This window comes from Sciurus carolinensis, chromosome 11, assembly GCF_902686445.1.
Source record: "Sciurus carolinensis chromosome 11, mSciCar1.2, whole genome shotgun sequence".
Classification (NCBI taxonomy): domain Eukaryota; kingdom Metazoa; phylum Chordata; class Mammalia; order Rodentia; family Sciuridae; genus Sciurus; species Sciurus carolinensis.
The window spans coordinates 37,157,632-37,170,245 of NC_062223.1; the positions used below are offsets into that span (position 1 = coordinate 37,157,632).

At 37.4% G+C, this 12,614-nt stretch overlaps 1 protein-coding gene across 3 annotated transcripts in view; it reads left to right on the top strand.

Moving 5' to 3' along the window:
• The first annotated feature begins 1,707 nt into the window (after positions 1–1,707).
• Lrrc4c (leucine rich repeat containing 4C) overlaps positions 1,708–12,614 on the top strand; it is a 1,170,008-nt gene continuing 1,159,101 nt past the window's right edge. For all 3 annotated transcript variants that reach the window (XM_047517277.1, XM_047517278.1, XM_047517279.1), the window contains exon 1: positions 1,708–2,475. The gene's annotated coding sequence lies outside the window, so the exon portion shown is untranslated. The remainder of the gene's footprint in view (positions 2,476–12,614) is intronic.

Here is a 12,614-nt window from a genome sequence, read left to right on the forward strand (position 1 = left end):
TGCAGGCAGCCAAGGGTTCAATCCTCAGCAGCATCAACAAAAAGGTCAAGTAGAGTTGATAAGGATCAGTCAAATGGTTGTGAACATCTTGCCTATGTGCTACTATTTACTAAAAATGTTTAATACCCAAACATGAATAATTCTTTCAAGTTGATTTTCATAGATATGATCAAGATGAAATAGAATTATTGCTTTAAAGTGGAATCTTCTCACAAATATTTTTGTACTAATTTTATTCACCCAATTTACTTCCTCACATTATGTGTTTTGTTGTTTAATCTTGTATTGATACTACAAAGAGGATATTTAATACTTTACATCATAGGATAAAAGATATAAGACATGAAAACTTATTTTTTAATCAGTAGTGTAATATTTTTTCCAATATGTTATGTAAAAAAAAATGATTTCTGAGAGAGGCATTTGGCAAAATATAAATGATAAACTGTTCTCTAATTCCTTATTTGCACCTGAAAAATTTATAAAAGTTTTGTATTTCGGATTAATGCCATCAATTTTATTTAAAACCATGTTTATTAAATCAGATTAAATGTTTGCAATTTTTGGTAGAATTTTTTTTTTTTTTTTTTTTTGCCTGTATCCTCTTCTGTGACATCTGCTGGCAATATCTGGTATTACAGTACTCCATAATTCACCTCCAACTGTCCAATACTTTTCCAGATAATACCAACTTAATTCAATTAAGGAACTCAGAGAGATCCTTCACCTAAGAAGAGATGTTATGACATGAGACCTAATCACAGAAGAGGGAAATTAACACTCCAGAGGCTGAGGAATTTTCATTTATCATATTATGTGTGTTTTTTCTTTCATTGTGCTAAAAGAGATATAATACTTTTTTTCTGAAAACTGTAAACTCACCACTCCACATAAAAGTATCATGTATGATAATGCTTACTATTGATGAGTGCCAAACAATTCCCCAGTGACATTGTGTCGCTCAAATATTTTCTACAATTTGATAGTTATGTGTTGAAAATGGTACATCAAAGTGAAACTGTGCACGAGTAGAATCTAAATCCATATTAAAAATGAATGAATTATATGCAGATTTCTGCACACATGGGGTCCATGGCTATGAAGCAGAATGCATGGGCAAACTTTTTATATTACCAGGAATCCATTTATCCACAGTCCCATCAGTCAAATTCAGATACTTGTTGCCAACGCTAAGATTTATAGGCTGGAGCTGGTTTTTGAAATTGCTTTGTATTTCCATTTAACAGCCAGGGCAGCAGCATGTTAAAATTTTGCCTTGGTCTCCTTGGAGCCTATTTATAAAGCTAATTTGTCTCCCTGGACATTTTTTTTTTTTTCCTCTCTTTCTTTCAAATGCCTGCTCTAGGCTTCTAAACCCATAAGCCCCCTTCTTTATCCCAAGCAAAATACTGTCATAGGCAGCGCCGTGGCAGGACAGCAATGATTCCGACAATATAGTCCTCCCGGGCAGGATGCAAACCATCTCGCCTTCTGGCCGGAGGTGGATTCACTGCCTTCCCTACAGACACGCAGGCACACACACAGAGCACTGAGAAGTACACATTTACTGTACTGCATGCCGACTGCCTTGAAGAAACTGTAGCTAACCACCTTATTAGTATTCTTGCCTCCACTGTGTCTCACTTGCAGCATCAGAGGGCTGAGCAAAATGCAGTAGAACAGGGACCGATACAGCTCTGGCAATCATCTCAATGCAGGCTGCCGAATGTTGGGGGTGGGGGATGCAGCACATCAAGATTAATAACCTTGCCATAATCCGGGGCACCCTGCAAGCAGACACCTCTGCTGATTGACCCGCTCCTGCCTGGATGCATCTGCTTGGGAGAGAGGGATCCGGAATCCATCTAGTCCCGGCACCCCCCCTGAATTTGGATGTTCTTTTGATCCTCTACAGACCTGGGAAGGTAACAGCGAGCCACACCATCTGCAGCACACAGCAGCTCTTGGAGGTTACTACTGACAGTTTTCATTACACTGGCTTGTTTGAGTGTGTGTGTGTTTGTATGTGTTTGTGAGTGTGGGTGCCTGCTTTTGCGCTGAAAGAGAATGCGTGAGTGTCCGTGGTGTGTGTGTGTGTGTGTGTTTGTGTGACAACCAAAGCAGGTATATCGTGCAGTAGGAGATTTCAACAGCGTGAAAATAATCTCGGGGCACTTGGGCTCTCAGTTGTAGCCCCCCACCTCCCACCACCCCTCCCTTCTTCACTCCCCCTTCTCCTTTTGCCTTTGATGAGTTTTTGGCTTACTTTTTGGCGGAGTCTCTTGGACACGTTTTTGCTGGTGCTGGAAGATCAGATAAATGGAACCTTTGAAAACTGATTATTTTTCTCCTATGTGACTTAAAAAAAAAAAAAAAAAGAAGAGGAGGAGGAGGAGGAAAAGAAAATAGAGGAGCGCACGACAAGCTAGAGGATTTTAAATTTTCCTGGGTGAACTTTGAGGATCCATCAAGAAGGTAAGTCACGAGACTCAGATCTTAGTCCTTCTTTTCTGTGATGTTTGTGCTTTCCTGTTTGTTTTTGGAAACCCATATGCAGTTTTTAAGCGCATTTCTAGAGATTGCAATGCTCAGAACTCAGTGTGTGGCATTTTGGGATTATTCTCATGCCAAGGAGATTATTTCCATTTGTATGACCCCCCCCCCCATATACCTCTCACCATTTTTATACCTCTCTTGTTTATCGGACATTTTCACAGTGAATTCTGAATGTATAAAATCTGGGGGAAAATAATAAGTCCAACCTTCTTCCTCCTTGAAATAAATCTCTAAATTTGAGGAAAAAATCAATCAGAAGAGCTGCTGGCAGAAGCTCTCAGATAGAAGCAAAAGTGAGTCTGCTCAGATATTGGGTGGGGGTGGGGCATGGGGGTGTTATCCGGACTTTTATGATAACTTAATAGTACACCCCCCACCCCCGTGGCTCTTTCTTCTTCTTCTTCTTCTTTTTTTTTTTTTTTTTTTTTTTCCTTGAATAGTTTTATCTGCTCTGGAGAGTAGTGAATGTGTAGAATACAGAAAAGCGGCTTCAACTGATCTTAATTGGAGCAAATGAGCACAAAGTGAAAATTGTTTAGTATTTTGAACCTCACTTTTTTGCACTGATTCTCTTGCTATTGCATCTCATTAACCTTTCTGAATGCAGTGTCCCTTGATTAAGACTAGTGTCTGTTGATTTGGAACATCCTCTCACCCTACGCTATCCCTGGAGAAGGGAGTGTTGTTGCAAATTGCTCCTAATTGTCTATTCTTGGATGTAAAAGCAAGTGGTATCAGAAATTCAGGTGACTTTAGTCAAATGACTTGCCTAACTCAGTGTCTTTGGTATTTCCTGGTGGTTAGCCGTGACTTCATTTTTTCCTATTTCCTCCAAATTGAAATGCAGATAATGTTTTGCCTGTTGTGATTCTGACATTATTTAATTAAAGCAAAATACCATTTCATTGTGATAGCATCTGTGTTCCTGTGTCTGTGAGCATTTTTTTTTTCTTCTTATCTCTGCATTGGAATCACTTACCTTCTCCCAAGAAGTGAGAATAACTTGTAAATAGGTTTCTAAAATGCTGGAACACCAAGTGGAGGCAAAGGAACCTCAGTCTTACTCAGTCAGTGCATATGGTTGGTTTGTCCTGAAAAGAATGGTGGTATTTTATAGAATGTTAGCTCACTCAAAGTGTTCCTGTGAACATATTCATGGTGTAGATGACAAGTATGTTAACTAGGTAGAGGAGGGCATTCCTAGGTGATTCTCTCCAAGTGTTGATGTCTATATTTAGACAGGAAGAAGGTGCAAATTATAACATGAGAAATTTATTCAGAGATGATTGAATGGGTCAGAGATTTATGAGATCATCCAAGTTGAGAGATGTCAGATATTATACTTGAAACACTGATATTTCTTTCTTTCTTTTTTTTTTTTTCTAAAAGGGAATTACCAAAAAAAAAAAGGAAAAACAACTTATAGGAGATTATACTCTGGTATTACCATGGACTATCCTTCCATTAATCTAATGATCTTTGCCTAATGATATTAGGAAATTGACTAAAGAAGGGCAACTGCTAAAAGCCGCCCCTACCCCCTAACACAGCCCTACAGCTGACTCTTACTCTCTACAGTGCTCCTGATTTTAAAAAAAGGTGGGGGGGGAACTCTGAGGTCTCGTGAAGTATTTCTGATCAGAATATTTTTAATCTGGGTTGTTACTCATAAATTTTATTTACATTGCTCTTATTAGGAAAGGAAAGATTTTGTTTGTTTCAGTTTTAAGTAGATTGAACACAAAAGAAAACACAAATAAATTATGATTTTCTTTGTGGAGAAAACAGCCTTGAATAAATGAAGCCAGAAGGTGATGGTAATTATATAAATAAGAAACAAAGTTTACTGTATAAGGAAAGAAAAATCTCTAATGCTCCACGTCTGGTGGGTCATGTTAGGTTATCCAAAACCCTCAGATGTTGGGGGGCAATTATCATTCCTTAAATTGGTCAGTTCTTCATTTTTTACCTGCAGTTTTTGATAACTAGCCCCAGGTAGAGGACAGTATTTTAGGTCATCTATTTTGTCTTAGATCTGCTCTGAATAAAAAGAAGCCTTTGAAAATGCCATTCTGGAAGTTGGCAAATTAGTACCTCTTTTCATTGAGGCTATTCAATTTTGACTGCCCCCCTTTCACATTCTCACCCAGTAGGAATATATTTAGACTTGAGGTGTTGGCAAAAATTAATTGCAAAGATTATTCTCAACATCATCTCAAATAAAAAGATAACATTGGCTTTTGTGTATTTAGATTTAATAATAGTAATGAGTGAACCTTCTAGCAATAGCAACACTTTATCACTTATTTTAGGCTAATAATAGAATCAGGGTACAAGCCAACTCTGGATTTTCTGATTACAGTTCATGCAATGTGCAAAGCATCTGCCCTGAATCTCAAGGTTTCTGATATTGTTTGCACAACTGTAACTTTGCATTGTTATTTCCAAATCAGTTTAGGGCAAAGGTAAGTAGCTTTTGATCAGACCTAGTCCCAGATCCATGACTATTTCTCTTTTGTTTCTCTGTTTGGTGGTAAAAAGTGTTTTGAGGTTTAATGAGGTTGTTTTTCTTGCTTAAAGAAATTCAGAAAAGAAAGGTGGAAGTGGGGAGTAGGGAATTTCCCTTTTAGTTGGGATGACATGTTGGATGTGCTGATGAAGAGGCTAAAGTTCCCCAGAACAAATGCATGCAGGGTTATATTTTTAAATGAATGAATTGGTACAAGATTGCTTTGGTTTATTGTGGAGAATAAAGGAAATTCTAATTTCTTCTCTATTTAGTTCCAGTCAGTTGGCAAAACTTTCTCTGGGTTTCTGCTCCAGTCAACCAACCAGGCCCAACATTCTCCAGTGTGTTTCTATGTTTTTAAGACCCAGGGCACTTAACACATGAATAGCTCTCTCCCTCTGTAACAAACAGGGCTGACAGCTGGAAAGTCAACTACTGAGTACCTTTGAAAGAAGCCAAAAAGAAAAGATTGCCTAGTAAGTTCAAGAGCAGAAAGGGACTCTGGGAGCTCTGGCCCTGGAGGTGGGTGAGGACCAGGTGGATGGAACTTGAAGTTTTGATTGCTGAGTCATTTCAACAGCCTAGAGCTGTGTGTTAGTTCCATGAAGAGTTGAGCTAGTGCTGGCATTGGGGTGAGGATGGACAGGCTGCAATAACCAGTCTACAGCAGAAAATGCAGACTCTAAGGATGAAGGAGATATGTGCTCTGAGGACACATGCTTTGTGTGGCCTTGCTGTTGATCTCTATGACTTAAAAACAAACTCTTGGGGTCCCCCAATAAGTCATAAAAGAAAGGATGATTAACTGATATGTGAATAGGGCAGGACTTTGCAATAAACTGACTTAACTCATTCAATCATATGCAATGCAGTTTGGGACCACTGAGCTGTCAAAGCTAAGGTGGGAGAATGGTGGAGGTTGGTTATAATTAGGAGAACAAAACTGGATGAGAACCACATGTCAGTCAAGCACTGATAATGCTATTTAGTCACTTAAAGTCTCAGAACCCTGACTTGCTCCAATATAATTCGGAAGTAAACATTCTTAACTCATAATGTTGTGAGGATTATGATAAGATGCTGTAGAATGAAATGATCAGTAATTATACATCGCTGTAGGAATGTAATGATGACTTCACATATACTTCAAGACAATAGAAAGTGATTCCTCTGATATGACTTCAAATTAAATTCATTTAACAGACCTGGTCTTTTCTTCATAATGAGTGATGAATACTTTTATTGTGGGAGTTTGGCTCTTTTCCCAAGTATATTGACTATGCCTCTTCTCAGTACTTTTTGTGGTAAATTCTTAGTAACCTGTGTGTATGTATGTGGGTACATGTGCATATGACCATAAGAGCAAGTATCATGTGTAAGTAATTGGTCATTCTATGGGAGGTATAACTTTAGACTCATGAGAAATGAAACATGTAATGACTTGAATCCATTGTCATTGGTTATCTAGAAAGGATGGGGAAAAGACAAGAAACCTGCCTCTCGCCTAACTTTTTCTGTGAAATACAAAAACTTCAGTCCACAATGAAGCTGTTGACTAGAATTTAAATTGTATAATAGGATATTTATTTATAATAATGACACAGGTCATGATGACTATCATACTGAGAAGCATTTAGGAGGCATACCAGGATTAGGAGGGTAAATTGAAGATGTTAGTAGCAGGATAGTGTGAAGAATGTGTTAGTGAGCACTGGTTTTGAAGGTGGACAGATTTGGAATCAGATAATCTCTTGGAGCCTCAGTAATCTAATCTGTAAAACAGGAACAGTAAGTCATAAGACCTTCTGTGACAAGTAGATAAAAGATTGTACATAATCTGCTTGGTTAAAAACCATTCATGCACAATTGGAACTTTGTAGGTAGTTCATGTTTATTCTTCACCCCTCTTAATCTGGTTTAATAATTAAAAAGACCTGTGTAATTCAGTGTATTTATATCTTTATGCAGGTAGGCAAAATCCCCCAACATAATCTGAAAGCTAATTGAACTGGGACAAATCTGCTCTATTTCTGTGAGTTAGCTCACTTTGTGTACCAAGGTTTTATCAGACCCTTTCTCAGAGCAGCCTAAGCAGACTTTCCAGATGTCACTGTACTTATGTTTACAACTTTCAAAATGATACTGAATATAAGTAACGAGAATAATGTGCACCCATCCATATGTGGTTGCAGAAACACAATTCAAATGTCAGCAAGTGGTGTTAACATTGCTTTTTATCTAACATCTCATTTTGTTCACAGACAATGAAGGATGCCTATTTATTAAACATCTACCAGGTACAGGCACTGTGACATTGCTGTGAGAAGTATAGAAAGACTATTCCTGCTCATGTCCCTTTGCTGCAATTTCTGAATTTGGACCCGGCATTCTGCAGTCTCCAAGAGTGTCCCCTGGAATTTTGACTTGATAGTTAAACAGAATTAAGATTCCTCAGCCAGAATCTGACCCATGTGGGGCTGTGTCATTGTGTATGACCTTTATTTAGTTCAATAACATATTGCAAAAGATGTAAAAAGCCTTGTTCCTATTAATGTAGCTGAGCTGAGTTGTCGGTGATGAGGCCAATTCTGCTTTGCTAACTCTGCACGGCTGGTACCACTTGACCCAGGTATTTCTGTTCTGCAAAGTCAGCCTTCCCCTATGCATGAAGGGAGCAGGAGCAGGATTGTGTCCTTCAAATTGTGAATTCTTCCTATTCTTATAATGAATGGACAAAGTCTACTTTATGACTGGTTGGGAAGGAAGATCAGATTCACACTCACTGCATTTTAAAGTCCCATTCCATAAAATCCAATTCTAGGAAAGTAAAAAAGGGAAGAAGGATGTCCATTAATCAAAATAACAAACACAAGTCCATTGGTTCTACCATAGCCTTAAGCATCAGAATTTGTGGTTCGTGCTTTGCATTGAATTAAGGAAATTCCCTTTGTATTGTACTGCAGATTATATTGATAACACATATTGAGGTAATGTAATAAATCATAATCATCTTAGTCGACAAATGTTTTATATGTGCCAGGCACTGTGCTAGGTAGCTTAGGTTATTTACTTATATTTCTCACAAAAGAATCAGTAAGGTGAATTATTGTTTTCATATTATATATGAAGCAAAAGAGATTTATTTCTTTGCCACAAATTAATTCTGGCCTACTACAAAGCTCAAATCTATTCTTTTACTCCTTGGTTTCTTCCTCTTCCCTTCTTTTTTTTTTTAAACTTTCTTTACATAGTTTCCTAAATATACTTGGTCCTGAGCAATGCTTATCTAAATGCAAATTGAATAATTTTGTTCCCATAAGAGACCCAATTATTCAGTGGAGAGATGCAGTCCTAAGGTCCCCAAGGGGCCTGTGAAGTGTCTCTCTCTGAAACAACTGGTCCCTAAATATTTTTGTAGTTTTTAGCAGAATCCATAACTTGGGCAGATCTCTATTTAATTTAATGATTACCAGACTCTTATTGATATGTTTGATATCAAGTAGGATATTGTACTGAGGTCTCAGAACAAAGTAAGGACATAAAGATCTATGTAACACTAATTAGCAGGTAGCAGTGGGGAGCATTTATAGAATGTACTTTATGGGTAGTATCCCTTAGTATGCATCTCTATTGTTTAGTTATGTAATTTGGACGGGTTAATTTTATACTGCTATTTCCATATCTTACCTTGCAGGATTATTGTTAAAAGATTAAGAAAAAGAACACTTATAAAATACTTACAACAGAGATTATAATGTAGTTGGTGCTCAATAAAAGTTGTCTCATTATAATTATGTTTATTTACGTGTAATGATTAGTAATAGTAATTAAGATAATAACTGTAATCGTAGTTTGAGTTAATGTTCTTGTCCTTTGGAGGTTATTAAAATTGTTATATCACATGAATGAACAGAAAAGTGAATGTTTTTATCTGACTGGCCATAAAAATATGAAAGAGAGGAAGAAAATTATCTTCTGGCAATATTGATGTCAGTGGGGAATATGTTGATGGAAAAAGAGTGATTTGGTGCAGAGCATGCAAGGAGACTGAGAAAGAGAACGGATTCAGAATTTCATGAGCTGAGGCATGCTTTCTAAAGTCAGGTCCTAAAATGTTGTGAGTTGGGAATGTAACTCGTTGCTTTGTCACAAACAGGAGGCGAGGTCACATTGAAAGCTTCTTGATAAAGAGAAGATCTGGCAATCTCCCTTTGCCTTAATACTGTCAAAGAAAAAAGAAAATTTTAATTCTACCCTTTCTCTCATCCCTGAAAAGTTATCCAGCTTCGGTATATCCATAGACATTCATTTATATTTTCATGGTTATGGGTGTTTTAGCTTTTCTTTGTGTGTATGGGGTGGTTAGGGTGCAACCAATACAGCATTTTAAATATTTGTAGGTAAACTATTCAGTGATGAGGGATTTCAAATCTTTGTGTTGATTCTTTTCACTTATGGACTTCTGTTTTAGGTGACAAGTTACAGAAGCAAGGACCAAGTAAACACAATGGTGTGGGGAATAGTTTTTGACCATAGGTTTGGAATTAAAACCTGTGACCACACATACCTAGAACCTAGGAGATACTTGGTGTAGAAGTGTTTTAGTAAGGAAGATTTTTCTATATCTATTAAGACAAACATTTGAATAAAAGGGTTAAAAATATGTGTGAAGGGCAAACATTTTGGATCGATCTTTCTAATAAAGGTAAACTCCTGAAAATCTAAAAAGCAAGCAAATGATTAGCTACACAGTGAATGAGTTTGCTAACTTTTGACTGTTGGAGGTGTTCATTGGGCATAATGATAATAAACATTTTGAATATACATACACCCAGGAAAATATTCAACTCTCATCTAAAGAAAAGTCATGTTTATATGTGACTTTTGGTCAGAATATTTCATTTACCAAGGGACTCATCATATTATTAAGCATTAGACATCTTATCCATCATCCTGTTCTGATTCTAGTGCATAAGGTATGAGCAAATAGAAAAGTAGTTTTAAAGTTTTTGAGTGTGCTGCTGGCTGCCAACACTTTTGTGAGGGAAGGTCTATTCAGCTCAGGAATGACTGAGCCCTTCCTGCACTCCTCTGATTGATGCTTACTACTATATTCCTTTCCCTTGACCCCTTCTGCCTCACTGCATGACTCTCCTGGATGTGTCTTTGCTACTTCAAGTTTGATTTCCATTTCTTCCATCACTATAGGCATGACTGCATTTCTCCCCCAAGCTTGGGTTACATGAATTTCTGTTCTCCCTCTGTGGTACATACCTTTCTTCCAAGACTCACTTGACTGGCATCATGTATTTAAAACTAAACAAATACAAACTCTATTCTTACCCCTGAATCTCAGAACTATGTTACAGATCTAGGTCAAGATCACTTTTATGTAAGTAAATCAGAATTCTCAATGAATGTTCTGGTAGCAAATAGTCCATTCTTTTTTTTTTTTCTTGTGATCATTTCATAAGTGCATTTATTCAACATGTAATTATTAAACACATTCTGGCTTCAAAATTATGTCACAGTTAGGGTGTAGAACACAAATATATAAGCAGTGCTATTTTCCCCTCAAACACATTAATGTATTATTGTTGGCATTATATTGATAAGGAAAAATTAACTTGCTTACCAAACAAGCCAGCATGGGATCTTTTGATGGAGTCAGTCTAGGAAATCCAGAGAAGGAAGTTATCACGTGAAGCATGTGATTGGGAAGTTTAAGAAAGGCAGGACAAATTGGGGTTGATCCTAAATATATAATCCAAAGCAGTAATGTTTCTGAAGAGGAAACAAAATTAGAACTATGCCTATGTCATTGTGAATAGAAGAAGGAAATACATCAAAAAGTAGATTCTGGGCAAAAATGAAGATATGGTTTGGGGTTCTATAGAGTGCCTTGAAAAAAAAAAGAAACTAAAAAATTAGCACACTAGTTATCATGTATATCATGCTGTGATATTCCAGATGAGGTGCTAAGAACATCACAGATGTATAGAGGAGGTGTCATCTTCTTAGGATACAGATGAGGAAACTGAACTTCCTGTGACTTGTGATTTATTCAAGGTGTTATGTCACTATCAGCAGAGCAGAATGTCTGTCTGGTTGCATCTGTCTACAGAGCCCAGGTGCTTTGATTCCTCCAATTTGGGGCTTCAATCTGCCTAACACTGAAAGTCTGACATCTTGTTTTCTATTTTTCTCTATTGCCTTTTAAATTTTCCTATGCTTTCATAGGTAAAATTTGTTTTCTGCGTGGCTATAAGTCTTTTATTCTAAAACATTTTTTCTGGACTTCTTTTCTCTTCTACCAATTATTGCTGAAACAGAACTTGGAAGCAAAGATGCAAAGACTCATCTCTCTAGTGTCCTTAGTTCTTCTTCCTCTTTAAGCTCTGAGGATGACCCTCCTGTTTTCTGGAAGGGGCACTAGTGTCATGACCTGATGGTCTATTGAAGAAACAAATGATCCCAACTTCTCTAATGATGTGTCTTAGAGGTAAATGTGTCTAAGAACTGATGGCTCAGAATGAAATGGCACTTCACTCAACCTTGAAGAGCAGATAGAAAAGTTATTCTCTGATTTTCAAGCTTTCATTTTTGAGTTCTTAGAAAGGTGAAAGACCCTTTCTCTGTTGCAAGTAGATGTCAGCTTCTCTTTCTCCCGAGCTGGAAGGATGACGGTTCCACAACAATAAATTTATAAATTTGTTAGGTAGTTTCATATGGTGACTTTTTTCTTCTAGATTTTTTTTTTATGGATTTAAGGTATGGAACTAGGCTAAAGATCCTCATAAAGTAGAGGAAAGACATTTTTAAAATAATCAGCTCTAATTTTGACCATGTCACATACTGATGAGGCAAAGGAAGTTTTTGTTCACTAAGAAGACTCAGTCAAATGGAATCTTTGGTCCTTGCAACCAGTCTCTGTGGGTCCAGCACAGAAATCACGTGTCAGGCTTCTGTTGAATAACACCTTGACCTACCTGCTTGACAAGAATTGACATATGAGATTTAGAAACAGGAAAAGGTCCATTTCCTCCTAGGTCTGGGCCTGGGAATTATTCCAGAAGAACCGGCCATATGCCATATCTCTTACCCATTCTTAGTACTTCTCAAGGTGGTTAGTGATTTGAACAGCCAAATATGAAGAAATTGCTTCTATCATCTTTTCCCCAAACCTCCTTAAGAAGTGGAAGCCACAGAATGTGCAGAAACTATCAATATCTGCCAACACCTCCTATCTGGCATTTACTCAGACTACTCTATGATCAGCTGAACTGCTAGGAAATCTTATACTTTCAGTTTGCTACTATAGCTCCAACTTTTCCCTCATCTACCTCAGGCCCACTTCCCTTTTGGGTGATATTTTTGAATCCATTCAAATCTCATCCTTTGCTCTGGTCTCAGTTCTGCATGCTCAGTTTTAAGTAGCCAAGAACTTTGAATGAGAAGTCCCAACCTTCCAAAGGTGGCTTCTCGCCTTTTTCCTAGAAGTGAGGAATAGACACTGCTTTTGCTTAATGAACTCCAATTCTTTCCAGTC